Raw genomic sequence first — 15,736 nt, 5'->3', positions numbered from 1 at the left:
GTCGCCAAAACTCGGCAATTAATAATATGATTTCAGGTGATTTTCCTCTGTTATGGTTAAAAGCTGAACAAAGCTCTCTTCTGAAAGTTTCTGGCCCCACCAGGATATATTTCAACCAATAGGATCGTCCTGTTATTTCACACCACCAAAACTACGTCCAGTAACACCACCGAGTTTATTTCATACCTTCTCACCAATATTAAAACCCCAGTTAATTTGTAAAACCCTAAAATTCACGGTCTCTCTCCCAGTTCTCTTTCATTCTGACCTTATTTTTTTCGATCCTTGAAGCAGCAATTATCAAAACATAATTCTCTTTTCTCTGTTTGCCGCATCCTTTTCTTTGATTTTCATTCTCCGTTCTGATTCATATTAATTGCTTTTTCTTCTTTTGTTGACATTGCAGATGATAATATATGGATGCATGAAGATAGAATCAAAGATGCAATATAAAGGTTCCTGTATAGATATTTATCGCGGTTCTTTCTTTGTTTTCATGTTCTATCTTGGAATTATTGATTTTGTTGATCTTTGGTTTTTGCAGGTTAGGGGTTATCTCTCATGTTCTGTATTGATTTTGTTAGTATTTGATTTTTTTCGGTTGAGGATTTATCTTTGTTGGGTTCTGGTGAAGAAAAACATCAAAATTTAGGCTCAGATAAAACCCATAAAAAGGCGAGTGTTTATCTATGTTGTGTTCGGTGTTTAGCTATTTGTCATTCAGCAGCCTATGATAATCTCGAACCAATAGATCAATAAAGACAATCTGAACTCTAGATTAGAGTTCAATGGTTGATTCATCATCGTACATAATAGACATATAAAACAAATTGTAATTATCAGTTTTTTAAGAAAAAAAAATTCAGAATACAAAAAACCAAAAAAAAGTCTAAATTATCTTTACTTTTGTGACTACTATTTATGTTATGTATCAAATTTGCTAAGTTGATCAGAATACAAAAAACGAAAAAAAAAGTCTAAATTATCTTTACTTTTGTGACTACTATTTATGTTATGTGTCAAATTTTCTAAGTTGGTTTGATGTCTTGGCAAGAATAGATGATTCTGTAGTATGAAGAAGAATCCAACTTAAATGTGTGCTACTTAAACTAGCGGCCGAGTTATTGTTTCTTAATAGATTAAATGTGTCACACCAGTTAAGACCAGTTTCTTCGAAATTTTGACAGGCAAGTTGGTCTTTCTACACGTCATTTGAAATCAAACTAGACGGTACGTGGTAAAACAGAACTACTGACATAATCAGAACAGTGCATTTCATGTTTTTAATTTTGAATTTCGGGCAGAAGTTTTGGGGGAAGATGACAACATGAATTCCGTACTTAACAAAATTCATGTAAATATGCACATATGTTTTGGTGGATTTAATGAAATACATATCTAACAACTCATTGTCTGTTCTTTTGTAGTTTTAATGCACCATTGCAACAAGCTTCAATCCAAAGACAGAGTATGAAACTTCCAGGTTTGCAAATGTTGGCTTTAATTTGTTTCATACTTCTTCATTTGTTCTAGATCCTTTAGTAATCAAATATATACAAAACAAAAGTAGAATTGCTAAAGAGAAAGGCATCAACTGATAGAGATGATAAAGAAGGTAATCATCTGTGGAAATGGAGTTTTCTTTTGGTTTATCAAATTTTGTTGTACACATTCGCGGAAGCGTACAGTACGGTGAAGTAAACTTATATGTCAAATACCGAGTTTTATTTTATTTATTTACTGTACAATCTTGGTCAATGAGATTCCCATGGTGTACTGGACTAATATAATGCTTTTGTTACATGCCACTTTTACACAAATGTATGCTTTTGTTGCTTTCATGCTTTTTCAGAAGGTTATTTATTGTAACAAATCTTGGGCTTCTTGGAACCTTAGTAGTTAAATTTTTTCTGCTTAATTTGAATGAGTATTCAACATTCATTTCCACCGTCATGCACTAAAGAGGTTGGGTCTATGGAAGCACCCAGTAAAAAGAAAATCTGTTATGTGATGCTTGCATGAAAATTGGTTGTATGGCTCTTCAAGATGCTGGCGTTCCTGTTAGGGGATTAATCGCTGGGATAAAAATGGATTACGGGTAAGATAGTGGGAACCCAAGAATCGGTGGAGACAGACAACCACTTAATCTCTTCGACATTATTGGGTTGGAAGACGCGTCTGGAGATATGGAAAGGTCTGTTCTACTAAGGTTCGTTAAATCCGGTCTTAGTTAAGTTAGTATGATGGGATGATAATCAACTCCCCTTTAGCATTAAATGTTGTCCTTACTTCGACGACTGTTATGAATGATGCAGGTTGCTGGAAATGAGACGGATATTACAGCATCTTGGTAGTGTTGTTGTTGTTGCATCGTATATTTTGGACCTCCAGTATAAGAGGATGACAATACAATTCTCTTTCCTTTTCTTATGGATGAATCCCCCTTCAACAACGAATCTTTCAAGCCACTGTATAAGTCATCCATTATGTAAATCTGACCCTCATTTTTTAAAATTATATCTTGGATATTAGATTTGGTTATTTTAAAATTCTATTTGCTACTTTTATTATTATCATTTTTAGCACTTTTGCTATCTATTCTTCACTATTTCAGATCTTTTCATGCTTTTTGTGCACAATATATACCAAAAGCAGGTCACGGCCAAAGTGTGGTCGTGAGAAAGAATTCTGTAATCAGATGACGGCCCGCACATAAGGCTAAGAAGCCCAGCCCATTTCCTTATTTCATCTAGCATTGGCTTGTCAGTTCCAAGGAACTGACAGCTTGTTTTATTCACGGATAGGTAATTCCGGCCGCAAGTTCTCCTGTGAAACTCATCACAAACTTCTCTTCAATTACGTCCAGGACTTCCCATACGTAAGTTCTCCTGGATGTTTTCTACTTATCACGTCTAAGACTTTATAGCCGTAAGTTTCCCTATAACTTTTCTCTATTTCTTTCCTTCTCTAACTCCAACGGTGAAACTACTACAACACTTATCATCTCTGCTTTTCCGAGTTCTTCTCAACTCCATCAACTATTAGCCTCATAACTCCATCCCGATCAACAGTATCAGCTCCATTCTTCTTCTCTGTTACTGAGCAACAACCCATTTAATACCAGCCAACCATTCCCGAACTCCAGCAGACTTCATCCACCTTCCATCGTGACTGCCATCAGCAACAACACCATTCTCCATCATCACGAGCTGCATGTTCTGCTCCATTCTCACCTACAGCTCCAATCCCATTGCTGCCATCAGCTCACAGCAAAGCTCGTGTCCTTTATCTCTCTGTAAACTCAACTGAGTTTGAATGATATATCCACTATAAACTCTTCCCTGGCTTTCCATCACCATTAATGGAAGCAAACAATGCTCCCGGATATCTTCTACATGCCCCTGTTTAACTCACCATCGCCATATTCAGTCAGCATCATTAATCATTCTTCCATCGACCCATTTTCATCACTGCCAATGCTCGAGTTCTTCTTCTCTGTTCACGATGGCAGCAAGCTCCATCTTCTCTTTGTTCTTTTGATCAACACTCTACCACGATCACTGCATCTTTGGTTAACAGCAATCGATCATCAATGGCAGCTGTAAATGCCATCACTGTCCCATAACACCATTTCTGCCATCGAACTCCATTACAGCGACTTCTCTTCATCAACAACATCATTATCACCATCATCGATAACGGCAGCAACTCCTTTTCTTCTCTGCCGAACCCAGTCCGCAACTTCATCTTCCTGTGAACTCAAACTCGAGCAGCAACATACTCACTGCTTCAACCAACAGCAACAGCAAACCACGGCTCAAGTTCTCACTCCCAGCACTTCCATAAACCCATTATCCATTACAGATGCAAACACCAACAGACCACCGTACTCAGAACCGATCAAAACCACCAATATCTTCTCCATCGATCATTACTGCCTGTAAGTCTTCCCATCGTTCCATGCTCCAACTCGAACTCCAGCTCCAATCATCTTTTAATAAGCAGCAGACTTTCCCATCAGTCACCGGTAAGAACTACGAACGACAACTCCATCTGCAGTTTCCGTGAATAGCCATGAACGTCAGGAAAAACCCTAGTTATGAAGATGATGGCAGCCCCTAGCGAATGAACTGGTGCCTTTATAAATTGCCATTCAACTGTCAGTCTCGGAAGACTGACAGTTCAGTTTCTTGCATCATTCTTATTTTGCTCACAAATTCTTCGTATGATGTCGGAATGACTCCATTCTTTCGCCGTTGGTTTCGTCTTTTCGTTCTCTTCGAGATGATATCAAGGACTCTTAGATATGAACGAGCTCTACTTGGTCTTTGACCCTTCTCCACTTGTAGCTAACTTCTTTTATTGCATAATTACGTGCAAATTCACTTCTTTCCGATGATTCACCTAATGAAACATAAATAAGAGAAAACAAGAGTAATATACAATAATTCGCAAGAATATATAGCAATTACTAGCATGGATTAGACATTAAATATATGCAAAATATGCACTTAACAAATTCCCCCACACTTGGCTTTTGCTAGTCCTCGAGCAAACTACCTAAACTAAAATACAAAAACTCCATGTCGCCGAGGATACAGTTGCACTTAGCATGTGCAACAGGCATTTAAACCCCTAGGTGTCCCTAGTGGACGAGTTATAGTCTCGTGAGGGCTTACGAGAAGTATACCCACAAAACCTACTCCAACTTCAAAGCGTTCCAGCGTCCCAAGCATCCAACGAGCTATGAGGACATAGAGTTTATGCATGCTATTGTTTGGAGTGTGTAGATGGTGGATTTTCGACAAGGGCTAAAATCGTAAACTCATAATTATACGAAGCTCTGATCCAACAATCAGACGTGAGTATCGAGACACGGGTCTCTCATCGAATTCTCAACGGAGAGTACTTTCTCTCAGAGTACATGTAGATATGTAGTCTCACGACTGGACAACGTCATATCTCATGAATACTGAATACTTTCAGTGATTATTTCTATATAGTATCACGAGATGGACGGCTCCTAGACAGCTTGCTCTGCTAGTATAGAGCGATAACGTCTTCAGGAACAAACAACGAGTTTACCCTGACTATATATAGGATATGACTTACCGACAAGCTCATATCGGGATAATTAATGCTCCTAGACAGCTTGCTCTGCTAGTATAGAGCCACAAAGTTAAATATTCCTAATTACAGTTGCTCCTATTCCATGATCGAATCCACGACTGGTCCCATGGAATGGCAATAACGATTGCTCATATTCCATGGTCGAATCCACGACTGTCCCATGGAATGGCAATAACAATTGATCCTATTCCATGGTCGAATCCACGACTGGTCCCATGGAATGGCAATAACAATTGCTCATATTCCATGGTCGAATGTGCGACTGGTCCCACGGAATTGCAATAAACAATTGTTCTGATTCTATGATCGAATCCACGACTTGATCTCATAGAATAGCAATAACTATATTATCTCATCACTCCGATTTCATGATCCAATCCACAACTGGTCTCATAAATGGTAATAGATAAATCTTAATTACTCCGATTCTATGGTCGAATCTACGATCCCATGGAATGGTAATGCTCACTTATTATCCTGAATTCGTAGTCGAATCCTCAGCTGATCCTATGAATTAATAATAAACATCTTATTACTCAGTTTTGTGAATTATTCTCCACTTAATTCCACAATTAGTAATAAACAATCAACAACCGGGCGTCTGAGCTACCTCTAAGTAAGCCCCGATTCAAATGGTGAAAGTGTATTCAACGACGATACACTAACAGTCACCGCACGAACGAGTATTTCAAAATACAACGAAACGATGAACCTATGCAAAATAGGGAAGAAAATAATAAATAATTAAAAATATTGACCAAGGTGCTGGGAACACGGACACACGACCTACCGACCGTGTCGTGGTCAGTTCCACGCCAGTTTTATATTTTTAATACATTTTTATTATTTTCCATGATTTGATGAAAATTCTTTCATCTGATCAAATCTCCTTCGTCTCGAGGAAGCTCCTCGGTTTCGTGGTACTTCCATAAATCCATAACAAATAATATAAAATTAAGGAAAGGAGTGTGGGGCATGACCATTAGCCAACCGGCCATGCCTTGGTCCCAGCCGGCCCCACACCCCATGGTTCCTTATTATTTTATTATTATTATTTCTCTAATTTCATGAAAAAACTCCTTGATTTCAAGGTATTTTTTGCACAAATCATCATATAATAATAAAATAAAATAAAATTATGAAAACTTGTGGGACCGAGCCACTAGCCGGCCGGCCATGCCCTAGCCGGTCCCACACGCCCTTTGCTTTATTATTTTATTATTATTTATCCTATTTTTCCTTGAATTCATCAAATTCCTTGATTTTATGGTACTTCTCTCAAATTAGGAAAAATTCCCTCAAATCATCAAAAATACCTAAAAATATTAAAAAATTATGAAAAACTCGTGGGACCGGTCCATAGCCGGCCGTCCATGGCTCCATAGTCCCACGCGCCCGTGTTTTTATTATTTTAATATTTTGCTTCCTTGAACTCATGAAAACTCCTTCAATTCATGGAAACTCCCTAAATTCATCAAAATTCTCAAAATTCATGAATTTTTCATAAAATCATCAAAATATTATAAAATTAAGGAAAAGGCACCACGGGACCGTGGTCACGACTGGCCGACCATGCCTTGACCACAGAGGTACCACGCCTCCTCATTCATAATTTTATAATTATTTTTCATCATCTCATGGTGTTTTCCTCAGTTTCGTCGAAACCCTAATTTTGGCATATTTTCTCGAATGGATGCTCAATTGCACGCCATAAAATATCAAAATTCTCAGGACTGAGACGCGGACGCCTTGGGGACACGAGCACGCTATCTTGACCGACCAAGATTGGCTCTTTGGCTCACGGAAGCCGGTCCCATCAATTTTCACAGTTTTGACCTAATTTGCACAATTGCTCGTATTAGGTCCAAACTCTTCCAAACACTTTGGATTTTCATGAAGTGATCGTCAGGCGGTCACGTGACAACCCAGGGCCGGTTTCATGACTCCATGGTCGGTCCCTCGCCTCGTCATAATTAATTAGGTTTTCTCACCTAAGGCTCAGACGAGCATTTTGAATAAATGATTAAGCCAGCATTTAATCATTCTTCCACCAACAAATCGTCAACTCTTCAGGAGTTCTTTATTTGCTCACGTGAGCATATGGACACTACATGGTTGATCCACGGTCCCGTAGTCGCTCCCTCCTTCGTCCCATGGTTAAACTTCTGACGAACCATGAATTGATCATCAATTGATCAAATTAGGGTTTCTGAATCCAAGGATCATCATTCCAGATTCCAACCTTAATAATTTTACGACGACCTCATGGTCATTAATTTTATTAATTATGCTCGGTTCAACGACCAGTATTCTAATTAATATTTTTGGTACGCTGCCAATAATCCATCATGAGCAACACATGCTCAGACGATCAAATATTCAACAATTCATCACATGAGCAACACTTGCTCAGATGATAAATATTTGCTCAAACCAAGGAATATTGGTTCAACAATCAATATTCAACGATCCATCGAATGAGCAATACTTGCTCACTTCATCGTAAGAACTATACCTCTGTCTCATGACATGTTCAATTCATGAGTTTCAGAACATCATGTTCAACTCAGCAACTACATGGACTCATCGTCCCATCAAACCACGAAGTCATCAATTGACTAACAAACCACGAGACGTCAATCGTGTCACTTGGGGGATATCACTTAGGGTTTTGGTCTGGCGGTCTACGGCACGTGTGTTCAAACACACGATGGAATGTGAGCAAGTCGTGCAATCAGTTGAAGGAATTCACGAGGTAGTGGGTGGAAAATCGACCAAGTCTCCACACGTTGAGCAACTGGTTTCAAACACGATCTCCACTTCCCACTCCTTGATTCCATCAACTGTCACACTTCATGGATCATGGTGTCTAAAATTCCAGCAATATAAATAAGTCTCTGAATCATGATTGAATCATCATCAGTATCATCAATCTCACGTCAAACGACAACACGAGATCATCAACTCATCAATTGAGCAACTACTCTCAATTGAGCAATTTCAATCATTCAGAGCTTATCATATTCAGAATTCACACACCCACAATCTTTGATTACCATTGATTCCACACATTTCTCAGCTTCCCTCCTACAGATCAACCCATCCTCTCTTGTGACCGAATTTACTCTGGAACGGTCATTGTCTTGATTTAGGCCGGAGTACTACAGATTGATCTCTCGAATCTAAAGCACCCCCTTTGCAGCGGTGCATCTGTGTGAGGTTTAACATTTCGCTCGGTTCGAGGAGTCTCCTCCGTACGGTCGTCTCCTCAATTCCTTAAAAACCAGCAAATCGTTTTTCCCCATCTACAGATTGGCGACCACAGTGGGAGATCATTCTCTCGGTTGCAATCTCACAATTTCACAAGATGGTTGATCTCAGGTCAGGTTCAGTTACGAATCCTAACACAAACCGTGCTAGCACTAGCAACAACAACAATCAGAATATCCCGGAGACAATTCCGACCTCCAACACTGATGGTGGTGACATTACTCCTCCTCGAAGGTCATCCACTGTCCGGACGACACCCTGAAGAAGTCAGAGGAGATCCACCACCTACCATTGCTGATCTTATCAAAGCGCAGAGACTCTTGCAAAGAATCAGACTGACATGGCTGCTACACAAGAAGGAGCTGTGTAATTATCTCAAAACTCTTACTGACAAGATGTCAGAGAAGACTCAAGAGAAGGGAAAGGAGAAGGAGAAATCCTCAGACGACGATCCTGAAGTAATTCCAATCCATACAGTAGAACGACGAAGTCCACAAAACTGCTGCAGACAACTCATCAGCGAAGGGATCATCGAATTTCATCACTCGCGAGGATCTGGAGCACCTTTGGAGAACCGTGGAAAAGACAAAACATCGCATGTCCATCGTCATCAACCTCCTTATCCTGCCGCTACGCAGAGGATTCCACTCCCCAAAGGTTACGTTTCTCCAACCTTCACCTTATATGATGGAACTGGCAATGCTCGGGAACATGTCTCTCGTTTTCTCGAAGCCCTGGGAGAACATGAACATAATCATGTCGTTCGTCTCAAGGAATTCTCAAAATCTCTGAAAGGCAGAGCATACACCTGGTATAACAACATCGCACCAGGGACTATCAACAATTGGGGAGAAATGGTTAACGCATTCTACAGGAAATACTTCTTCGTGTCAGAACAAGTCACCCTCTCCGACCTTGGAAGATGTTTCAGAGGGTCAGTGAAAATCCCAATGATTATGTGAAAAGGTTCAGAGTCCAAGCCCTGGATTGTCATGACCCAAGTCACGGAGCAACAACTGGTGGACTTGTGCATCAATGGCATGCTCCCGGTCTACAGGGCCTTGCTGGAGAACCTTCGATTCCAGACTTTCTCAGAGCTTCACGAAGCTGCGAAGAGGTCGGCAACCACTGCACCCGCTCTTTTGGAAAGAGCAAAGTCTACAAAGACTGAGGATTCAAAAGACACTCGAGGAAGCAGGCGTTTGATCAACAAGCAGTACAACCTGCAACCTTCAACAAATGTTCGCAAGGGAGTAAGCGAAAAGCAGAACCACACACAAGCAGACTTCCTCCACCCCTTCATAGGCACAACAAGAAGGAGAATTCGAAAATCCCTCCTCAGCATACAAGAAGATCCAGAAGCACCTGATTTTCCCTGTTCAATGGAAGAAGTTAATGAACTACTCGATGCCTGGATCCAAGATGGTGCAATCAAATTACCTTATGTCAAGAAGGAACCAACTGAAGAGGTCATGGAAAATCCTCGGTATTGCCGCTTCCATAGATACGTCAGCCATCCCACAAGTGATTGCAAAATTTTGAAGCGCATATTCAAAGAAAAGGTCGAATCAGGAGAGCTGAACCTGGGGACTGAGGGAGTGCACAAAAAACCCCTCCCAATCAGAACCTTTACCATCTCTGAACCTCCTGTCAAGGAAGTGTTCCAATCTCTGATCGAACATGTCTGCGAGTTGTTGTATCTTTCGAAAGCTCAAAGGAAAGACATGTTTGCTGCACTGAACCACATCGTGTCCGGAAAACGTCTGTTGATCCAAGAGACCACCACCGAACCTTCAGCCACCGACAAAGAAATGTATGACTGGGGACTGCTCACCATAGTACACATTAAAGGAAATGAGTTCAAAAGGGCGTTCGTCGATGTTGGTACCGCTGTCAACATCATCCCTTTGAAAAATCTCAGAGCTGCCGGTATTACTCGACAGGAAGCCACCCACGCTCCCATAGCAATCAGGGACCACGAAGGAATCTCCAGAGATGCATACGGATTCATCACTCTCAAAGTTACAAAAAGATTGATCTGCACTGAGGCCAAGTTTTTCATAATCCGGGAAGACCCTGTATACGACATGGTCCTTGGAAGAACTTGGATTCATGACGGAAGGATAACGATGCCTTCAACACATCCTATCATCGACAAGGATTCCGAGTCGGAGGACGAATCAGAGGACGCACCACCGTTTGATCATCTGGAAGAAGTAAAAACTCTGATTGGATTTACGCAGGAACTTGGAGAAAATACGCACACCTTTGTCAGAAGGTTTCAAGATCAGGAAAGTCTTATTCCTCCTCGTGCTCCAATATTACCAATGTTCAAATACGCTACTATGGTCCAGGTACTTCTCCCCATGAACAATTTAGCAGTCATCAAAAGCTATGAGTGAGCAACTTCACCTCAGCAATATTACACGCAATGGTTGGGTTCAAAACTTCTTCAAATCGGTCACTCCATCGAGAGGTTTATTTCTGAAGACCTGGCTAAGCATGATCAACACTATGCTGGATACTCTCTTCCGCGCGAGTGTCCATATGTTCCACAATCGTGGAATTCCGTAAAACAGGGAATTCCGAGTCGGCGGAAGATATTCAAGGCATGATCGACCAAGCCTAACAAGTTTCATGAAGGGGACCTGGTTCTCAAAGCAGTTCAACGCGGTCTTCATTTTACAAGGAACTCCAATTGGGAAGGACCATTCATGGTCGCTAAGTCCGTGGCCGGAGGATACTACAAATTGATCAACACAGATGGCAGAACCCTACCAGTAATTCACGAAAATTGGCTCAAGGCGTTTATCTGAAATTATTGGACATTTAAGGTATTGGGCGTTCGAAGCATTCATGGCGTTTGGATTTAACATTTAGGATTTTTCTTTCATTTATATTTCAATTCCTCCAAAACATTTGCAATACTTGCAATCAGTATTTGAATTCAGCAATTTATCAAAATTCAGTTCATATTTCGTAAAAGAAAATCTCTATTAACCATTTGTTAATACAAAACCATCTAAATATCAAAACCCAAGTATAAACCTCACATCTCTCAGAAGTTCAGAAGTTCAAGAGATCAGCAAGAAAAGGCTTTCGCTCATCAACATCCTTCAAGATTTGCAAAACCGCCCTCTCCTTGTTCAACTCCTCGGTCATCTTGGCAATCTTTTTCTCCTTATCCTTCACAGCATCATTGGGAAAGGGTATGTTCTTCTCACATGAATCCTTGATACCGTTTATTTACTAACGAAGCCATTTCACGTTGAGGCCAAGTCTTTCTGAATTCTCCAAGTTAAACTCCCAATCAAAGAGTATATCTGGAGTCACGGTATTCCTGGGTCTCGTATGCATATCACTCACGACACGCAAGATAACGCCTATTTGCATGGTTAAAGCATAAGCACGCCCAAGGTTCCTGTCAACGATCATGTGGCCAAACTTCTTCCATATCATCTCGTACAAGCGTGCATATCCAATGGGAACGCTGAATCCACCGACCAGTTCATGATACGGGAGTGAAGTGTTAAAGGGAGGATCGAAAGCAACCCCTACAGTTGGATATTCATACACTATTATACGGTTCTCAGTCAGTGGAGCGGCTTCCACGACCAAAGCAACAGTTCCTTCGGTATTCTCCGCTGCTATCTCGGTTTCTTCTATCACTGAAGCAACAACCATCTGGTTTTACATAACATCAACAGCGACCATCTCATGGCCTCGAAGTGCATGGATGGTTGTCTCTTCATAAATAACTTCGGAAGGGTTAGAGTTGTCATCATGGGCTCCAGTATCCTCAACTTCGGTATTTAGCACCTAATACGAAGATTACATGAGGTTAGAATCACGAAGCCAAAGGATATTATGAAACACAGTATACCAGCAAGGCAATATCATCAAATTTCATCATACTACATTCAAGGCACGAGCAAATAACATGAAATTCATGAAAACACGTTTTACGATGAGTCCGTCTGAAGAAACTGAACTCTTCCCTGTACTAAGAGACGAACTGGGAGCAATCTACAAGTAATCTGAGGATGGGTCATATGCCATTCTCTTCGTATGTATGTCCTCTATGACATGTCAAAATTTCATGACAATCCGATGAACGAGCGAGTAGATGTGGCCAAAATATCAAGTAATGCGCAATCTGAAAAAGTTCTGGAAGTCTCCTGGAAGTTTACTATTTCTCCTTTTTCAGGCTCTGAACGTGCTCAAAACTTAAAAAGCTTCTTTAAAAAATCTTGGAAATTTTCCGGGATTGAATTTGCACATGAAGATCATCAAAATCCGACTCCGGACGAAGATTCTACAGCGTTTCTACTAAAAAGCTGGGTTCTGAATTTTCTGACGACGAAATTCGACTAAGTTTTCATATATTCACATGGGTTCTCATTCATTCATTCACAAGTCAGCACTTTTATACTTCTATGAAGAATATACAGGATATGTACTTACTTGAGGAGTCTCCAAAGTGTCCAAGGGGTTGGAATTGTCCACATCAACGACAAGAGGAACATCACTTCCATCCGGCTCCGAATCTTGGGAATTACCTCCATTCCCATTCCCAGAGGATGATTGAGTTCCAGAATTCTCCATCTCCATGACGACATCCTCCTGTACACATCCTTTATAATCAATATTTTCATCTATGAAGCACCACATTTGAACATGTGAAGAAATACTTACAGTTTCTTCGTCACTCAAATCAGCGATTGCTTGTTCAGTAGCAGAAAATTGAAGATCTTCAAGACTTGATGGAGTAAAATTCTGCAACAAAATTAAAAACATTGGCTTCATGATTCTAATGTTAACAGCAATGAAAGTCACTGTGAGAAATATTGGGAACTCACCAAAGAACGAACTGGGGACTTCACGGTATTAGGTAACAGCTTATAACTTTTGTTCCTTCCTTCTCCGCCGTGAACAACTTCTCCAATATCTGAAAAATCTGCATGGATTCGAGGTCTTACGCTACGACCGTCCTACAAAGAATTCAATAACATGATCAGAATACAGTTACCACGGTTTCATAAAAGATATGTGGAGAATCTTACTGGAGAACATCCTGGAGATAATTTTCGTTTATCACCAGAAAGGTACTTCAGTCTTGGTCGACCAGAGATCATCTCAGCAGACGGAGAAATCTTCACTGGAGGCTGACTAACTATCACGAATTCATGCAACCTCTCAAATCGTTGATGCCAGAATTCTATATAACCTGGGGTTACATATGAAAATCTATCAGAACCAGGAAACCAGTAACTACTCCTTTCCACGTGAGTGTGATCTAAACGAGACGCAAGCTGATCAACTGATGGTTTCCTTCTCCGGGTAGTTGGAACACATTGATCCATACCCATTTGTCGAGCCACCCTATCAATGTTGTATTCTTCTACGGCCCACTCTCCATGCATAACGGATAACAAGTGACCAGGAGTACAGCTCAACATGAAGGATCTCTCACCATCATTCGGGTTCGCACCAGATTTTAGAGCCGTGCTATCTCCAGTATTGAAATTCGTTGGTTGAGAAACATAATCAGGAACCGACACCCACGGACGAAATTCGAACTCCGATTCTTCATCCAACACATCAATGAGGCGTGCTTTATACCGAGGCTGCTTTGTAGACCAACGCATGATTCGGGCATTATCTTTCTCGGCGAAGATGTGACGGGCATCAGTATTTGGTCCTTGCAGGATATTATGTGGGATAGGCGCATAATTCTTGAAGTGTTCCCACATCAAATCTTGAACAAACATCGTGTTAACATAACACTCAATCTTCATGAAGCCATTCGACACGCTAGAATCTAACACCAAGGAGTCTAAGTTAGAATACAAGGAACCCAGGAATAAGCTACATATTGGGAGTTTCTCACCTTGAGCCATCTTAATAGCAAAAGGGATTACGAAAGGCTTCAACAAATGTCCACTGTCTTCGAATATGTCTCTGGATAACCATAAGCATAAGAAAGCCGCAATAGGTAACATACCGGTGAGAGGACTATCAAAAACTTCATCTTTTGGCCACCAACGTGTCAACCAATGGGAATAACAACCTTTACTACCAGACGCCTTGTTCACTTCTTCAATCGCAGCTGTCAGAGTGTCAAAAACCACTTTTTCCTCATTCGAAAGACCTCCAGAGAAATTACCTGTAATCGGGAGATGCATCAAAACAGCCACATCTTCTAAGGTAACAGTGAATTCTCCCCATCTACATATGAAGGTATGAGTGGGAACACACCAACGAGCCAGCAAACCCACGATACTTTTCACATCATGATTAATAGACAAGTCTCCAGAAGCTTGAATAGCTCTCGTCACTTGCGCATGGTTGAGCATAGCCCTGACATGAGGGAAACCCAACATATGCCTCGCCCATCCAGAAATTTTTTCCAAAGGGCGTCGAGAAAGCTTAAACTCTATGGTCGATGCAAGGAAAATCCCTAGTTCGAGACAAAGCCGTATTACCATCTTCGGGGTCACCAATTTCTTCTGAGTCATAGTCCTAGGGTTGATCAGAAGAAGATATACTGGGGACTTGAGATATGCTTCAGCTCCTTTTGGATCCTCCTCAAAGAATGCGTCGTCTATATTCGGAATGTTCTTCATGCCAATGGCATCCTCCTCTTCTTAAAAAATGGAGGTCTCGTCCATGCGTGCATCATCCCTGGATATGTCATCATCAGAATGCGATTCGTCCCTTGAAGTATCGTTGGCTGAGGAATTGGTCATTTTGCTAAAACAACTGCAAAGTCCACATTACATTCTACTTCAGGATGTTGTCCAGACATGAATCAAGGAAATACGGCAAAAAATGGTAACTCTTAACTTTTACCTTTTTTACTCCCACTAACAATAATGATAGTAACGGTAGAGTTAACACCTCAAAATCGCTCGTCTCCTCGAAAATCTGCAAAAACGAACGAAACTTTATTAATTTCGAAACTGATTTTCATAAAATCACTGACACAATTTTCATAATATGAACATTCACACAACTGACCTATGAAGTTTATAACAATACAATATTCTATCATAAATATATTGTCTATCTTTGAAGGTTCCTCAAAACCCACGTTTCTGATTTTTCAAAAAAAAACGGCAATTAATGCAACATTGCTTACATAAATTCTCAAGAATTTTGTCTAATGAAAACAAATTCATGCAAATAAAATATACCATCATATTTTACACAATATATGTCACGGCTGCATATATATAAAAAAAATTATTTTTCCTTCGTATCGTCGTTCTTTGTCTTTATAACGAAGGTTTATTTCAAAAATATTGTGAAAGCTCACATCTCATACATATGATAA

At 40.4% G+C, this 15,736-nt stretch overlaps 1 long non-coding RNA gene across 3 annotated transcripts; it reads left to right on the top strand.

The window, feature by feature from the left end:
• The first annotated feature begins 251 nt into the window (after positions 1-251).
• LOC113334294 lies at positions 252-2,551 on the top strand. 3 transcript variants are annotated; one of them, XR_003352704.1, is made up of 3 exons: positions 252-455; positions 545-2,209; positions 2,316-2,551. It is a non-coding gene; the product is annotated as an uncharacterized LOC113334294 (long non-coding RNA). The 3 variants fall into 3 exon arrangements; XR_003352705.1 differs by having other exon boundaries at positions 252-1,230; positions 1,428-2,209; XR_003352703.1 differs by having other exon boundaries at positions 252-2,209.
• Positions 2,552-15,736: the final 13,185 nt, after the last annotated feature.

This window comes from Papaver somniferum, chromosome 1, assembly GCF_003573695.1.
Source record: "Papaver somniferum cultivar HN1 chromosome 1, ASM357369v1, whole genome shotgun sequence".
In the NCBI taxonomy this organism is placed as follows: Eukaryota; Viridiplantae; Streptophyta; class Magnoliopsida; order Ranunculales; family Papaveraceae; genus Papaver; species Papaver somniferum.
The sequence above is the reverse complement of the archived record's forward strand: the minus strand, read 5'-3'. Positions and strand labels throughout refer to the sequence as shown.